A 6,000-nucleotide genomic window follows, 5' to 3' on the forward strand; every position below is an offset into this window, starting at 1 on the left:
TAAGTTGTCAATTGTTTGAATTGTTATTAGAGTGTTTGGTTGCTGATTTTAGACAGGAAATTTTTTTTGGGATAGTCCAAAAACAGGGAAAACTCTATCCGATTTTCGGTAAAATACCGATAAGACTTACTTGGGAGTACTTGCCGCTAAGCGCCGGTCTCGATCCTTAATTGGGTCGTGACATCTGGTAACATAAAACAATAGCCATGTGTTTATTTGGGTGGTCCTACCCTATTGTCTCAATATTCATTCCAAGATAAGTCTTTGACCTAATCCTTTGAGATGATTATAAGTACTAATTCTATCCACATTTTTAGATGAAGCTTCTCTTTCAAACTGCATGATCCGTAAGTTAATACGGAACTTTACACAAATAATCGGTCAAATTCGGTGGTTAGTTTTTCTAATCGATATATACAAATTAAGCAGTGGAATGGGCAACTATTTAAGCTTATTATTTGATGTTAAAAGAAGTAATTAATTATCTTTACAAACAAATTAAATATATTAAATTTCCCATATAGATATGGTTCAAACAAAAAAAATGTGAATAATATTATAGTTGCTGTAAATACAGAACACTCTCTCTATATATGTATATGTATATGTTTACCCATTTAAATATACATATGCATATAGAAAGAGATAAAGGTTACCTTTTATTTGATGAGATTCTTATCCCAAAAAAGAGCTTTTTATTCGAGTGAGTGACTCATCAATCCTCCAGAAAAGGACCATATGCTTCATTGATTCCTAAAAAATGTATACTTTAGCCAACAAATTATGTCTTAATTATTCCGCAAATTTACCCTATAACAAAACAAGAATAGAGTGCCAAGAAAAGATTTCGTAACACATTAAGCAACTGTGACACTTGAGGGAAGCAAATTGATTGTCGGATTAAGATGGCTATCGATTAAAGCAAACGTATATTAATTTGCTAAGTATCTTTTTTGTATAGCATGTTATTTTCCTAGTGGGCTTGTACTAACACATTCAAAAGTATTGATAATGCACTCACGGATGTTCATGGTTCGGTTTGAATCGATTTTCTCTAAAAAGAAACCCAACCAACTAAGTCGGTTTTTCAAATATTAGAACCAAACTAAACCAATTAAGTCGGTTTTTTCTCGATTCGGTTTATGTCGTTTTTTCGGTTATTTATCGGTTTTTTCTTAAATATAAGACATACACTACCAAACACACATTTCGGCGACTACATTTTCAACGTAACACTATCAAATCAATTGCCCTTTGAGAAATCTATTATTTACCAAGATATATTGATGATAATTGAATCAAATAGTGATGAATAATTTAAGGACTCAATTAAAAATATATTATTTTTAACATGAAATAGATTCTTACACTTAACAAAAGAAAACTACTAATGAAAATAGAATGTAATGGTAAAGAACTGTATAAAAAGTGCAAACGATTAATATTTACTATAAATTTTTTAAAACTTTGTATAAAAGTATACATATATATATGTGTAATAATAATTTTAAAATAGCTACCCCTATATTCGGTTTGGTTCGATTTTTTAAATTAAAACCAAAACCAAACCAAATTTGATCGGTTTTTAAATTTCAAAACCAAAACCAAACCAAAAAGTATCGGTTTTTTTGGTCGGTTTGGTTTGGTTTTCGGTTTGTGTTGCTTCTAAATGCACATGCAAGTATACGTGGTCGACAAGTAATATAGGATTATAAGTCCAGATATCGTACCCACAGGGACTTGTGATTAACTATCAACTAAATTAAACAAAATAATTAATCTATTCAAGTGAATCCTAACGTATGAATATTTAACTAAAATTAATCTAGAGTAACAAATAAAGAGTGTAACGACCCGACCGGTCGCTTTGAGCTTTTGCATTTCGCCTGCCAGTTCTCGGGCATGACTTGCCCCGTGTGGTGTACTATGACTTATGTAAATCGTTTGTGTTGGGTTTCAGGTTAATCAGAATGAATTTGGAAAAACAGTCTCAGTTGAAAGCTTAAAATTTGAAAGGGTTGACCAAAATTTGACTTATGTGTATTTGATCTCGGATGGAAATTTTTATGATTTGGTTAGCTCCGTTAGGTGATTTGGGACTTAGGAGCGTGATCGAAATGCATTTTAGAAGTCCGTGGAAGGTTTAAGGCTTGGATTGGTGAAATTGAGATTTCGGCGCTTTCCGGTCGATAGGTGAGATTTTGATAAAGGGGTCGGAATGGAATTCCGAGTGTTCGAGTAGTTTCGTTGTGTCATTTGGGATGTGCGTGCAAACTTTCAGGTCATTCGGACGAGATTTGATAAACTTTTTGATGGAAAGCATAATTTAAGAGTTCTTGGAGTTCTTAGGCTTGAATCCGAAGTTGATTTTGAGTTTTGATGTTGTTCGGAGTGATTCGAAAACTCGACTAGGTGTTAATGATGTTATGGGAGGTGTTGGTATGTTTGGGTTCAGGTCTGATGGCTCCGGGTGTGTTTCGGGTGAGTTTTGAGCGAGTACGGACATTTCGGAACTTAGAAAATGGATGGGGACAGAATTGTTAGCGCTGGCCGCGGTAGAATTAGCGCTGGGCGCGCTGGCTTAGTGCTGGGCGCGTAAAAGTGACCGCGGCCGCGGTCATGAAGATCTGCAGATCGTTGGTCCAACTTCGGAAGCTCATATCTTTTGATTCACAAGGAATTTTGAGATGATTCAAAAACGACCTTCATGTCTCGTTTCCAGAACGGTAAAGATATCACAATTTGGACATCTGTAGCAAAAGTTATGGTCAAAATACTAAAGACTGTCACTGCAGAGGAAGGCCTGTGCGGCCGCGGTTGTGTTTGCGCGGACCGCACTGGCTTGCGCGGACCGCGGTCATTCTGGTGCGGCCTGCGGAGGCTGGAACCTGAGGGGTACCCTATAAATACGAGGTTTTGGATTTTATTTAATATTTTGGCCTAGAGAGCTCGGATTTTGGCGATTTTTCGAAAGTTTTTCAAGAAATTCATCGGGGTAAGTGATTTTAACTCAGATTTGGTTAGAATACATGAATCTATCACTGAATTCATCATTTAACTCGTGATTTGGGATGGAATTTGGGAAGAAAATTGTGAAACCTTTCAAAAATATAAAATGATGATTTGAAGGACCAAATGGTATCGAAATTGGATAATTTTGGTATGGTTAGACTCGTGAGGGTATGAGGATTTTAAAAATATAAATTTTATCCGATTCCGAGACGTGGACCCGGGGCTCGGGATTTCCTAATTTCGGTATTTTTGATATTTTCGAATGTTTTAGCTTGGGCTTTGTTCCCTTAGCATATTGTGACATATTCGTTCTGATTTTGGATAGATTCGACGTGCGTGGAGACCAATTCGAGGGGAAAAGGCGTCGCGAGCTAGAGAATTAGCCAGTTCGAGGTGAGTAATGGTTGTAAATGATGTCCTGAGGGTTTGAAACCCTGGATTGCACATCATAGTGCTATATTGAGGCAAGATACGCGCTGAATGATGAGCGTGGGGTCTTTCACTACTGGGGATTGTGACTTGGTCCATCCCGATTGATGATTTTACCAAATATTTGAGTGAAATTCATTTGTTATCATTATGATTTGGGTTGATTTCCATATTTGTGCTTCGTGCCAACTATTTGAACCCTTCGGAGATTTTTATCATTGTTTCCTCACTACTTGACTTATTATTTGAACTCAGTCCTGTTGATATCTACTGTTTTACAAACTCAACCACTTTTACTCAGATTTGAAACTTAAATGATATTTCTACATCATGTTTTGGGCTGAGAACTACTGTTTTACTAATGCCCAAGGGGTTTGTGATGATTTTTGGACTGAGTGAGGCCGAGGGCCATATGTGAGGATATGCTGAGTGATATGAGGCCGAGGGCCTGAGATACTTTATATGCCACGAGGTGGCTTGAGTGATATGAGGCCGAGGGCCTGAGATACTTTATATGTCACGCGGTGGCTTGAGTGATGTGAGGATATGCTGAGTGATAATGCCACAAGGTGGCTTGATATAGCGCTTGGGCCGTAAGGGGCCCTCCGGAGTCTGCACACCCACAGTGAATGTGGGTACCCATTGTTCTGAGTGATTGATGTTATGCCCGAGGGGCTGATATGAGTGATTGTGAGGTAACCCGAGGGGCTGATACTATTCTGAGAGTGAGCCCGAGGGGCTGATACTGTTCTGAATGATTGATACTGAGCCCGAGGGGCTGATACTATACTGAGAGTGAGCCCGAGGGGCTGATACTATGCTGAGCAATTGATACTGTGCCCGAGAGGCAGATTTCTACTTGTTATTTACCTGTTAAATTACCGGTTTTACTTGTTTTAAAAGGAATATCATTTGATTTCTTCACTGATTTACTGTTTTAAGTGATTTTACTGCTTTATATGGAATTGCTTTGTGCCTTTACGTGTTTTCATACTTTCAGCCATTATTTATAATTATTACTCACTGAGTCAGAGTACTCACATTACTCCATGCACTGTGTGTGCAGATTCAGGCATAGCAGAGTCCGCACCTGAGCGCTGATTCCTTCCAGGCGAGGTAGTGATTTGGAGTTACGAGGTAGTTGTTGACGTCCGCAGCCCTTTGTCTCTCTTATCCTCTATCATTTATGTTTTCTTCAGACTGTTGTATCGGATTCTGTACTTTGTAGACCTATAGTAGATTCTGTAGTAGCTCATGACTTGTGGCACCCCGGATTGGGCATGTGTCGGGATGGTTCTTGCGGTTATTATCGTTAAATTCTGCAATTTATGAGTATTATATTATATATTATTACCGTTTATGATGATTAACTGTTTAAAAGAGGTGTTCTATTTTGGTCTGGTTGGCCTTGTCTTTACGAGAGGCGCCATCACGACCGGGTTTGGTGATTGGGTCGTGACAAGTTGGTATCAGAGCCTAGGTTACATAGGTCTCACGAGTCATGAGCAGGTTTAGTAGAGTCTCGCGGATCAGTACGGAGATGTCTGTATTTATCCTCGAGAGGCTGCAGAACCTTTAGGAAAACTTTGTATTCTTGAATTCTTATCATGCGTCCTTGATTCAGCTTGAAAAGTAACTCTTAAAATTCCTTCCACGCGTTCGTATGTGCGCATGAGCGCTCAGTATCAGATATGCCTTGATGGATTGTGATTCCCTGATCGAGGGGAGAGATATGATCTCTGTGAGTTTGATGTAGGGCCAGTCTAGAGGACTTGAGGCCGGATCTTTGCCTATGGCTTGAGCACCGAGGTGCTGATTGTGTGAGCAAGTGTTTTGAACTTATATGTGCGGTATTGTCCCTATTAGTAGAAGTGATGGCTGACAACTATGTGATGAGTATGTTGGTACTGCGAGAGGTATCTATATGACTTGGAAGTGACGAGAAAGGTCTGATAGATGATAAATGATCTATTAAGTGTTTGATTTCCATTATTGTTGGATGTGTAGCCCCGAGTTATGAGCGCGTGAAGAATCTTTTCATGTTTCCTAGTTGGAGTGAAGTAAATTTCATGTTGCGGTATGAGTTCAGACTTAGGAAAAATTAAGTGACTGTGTAATGTGTATGACGGTGGAAGGTATACAGAAATGTTATATTGAGGCGAAGCAGGCGGGTTGTCTCCTGCGGTGTTCTGAGATTGTATGATCCCTATGCTGTCTGTTAGAAGATCTCATTCATAAGTGAAACATATGTGTGGAAATTTAAATTTGGGTCACTTGATAGAGTGGGTTTAACTGTTACGAGAGTGAATGCGAGATTTACATAGAGTTAAAGTACCCGATGGTCGGTGTTTCAAGAGCTTATGAAGGACTGAGTCTAATCTCACTATGGTATTATGGAAGCAATAAATTATACGCATTATAAGTTATGGTGCGTGTTTTGATCTATGGCTTTGAGCCAAGTGGGGGAGTCCGCTATTGAATAGTTGATTGCACGGTTATGTGCTCTAATGGTTCCAGTTTGAGGCGTATTTGTGAATCAGTTATGGCTCGAGTAAAGGA

Source organism: Nicotiana sylvestris, chromosome 2, assembly GCF_000393655.2.
Source record: "Nicotiana sylvestris chromosome 2, ASM39365v2, whole genome shotgun sequence".
NCBI lineage: Eukaryota > Viridiplantae > Streptophyta > Magnoliopsida > Solanales > Solanaceae > Nicotiana > Nicotiana sylvestris.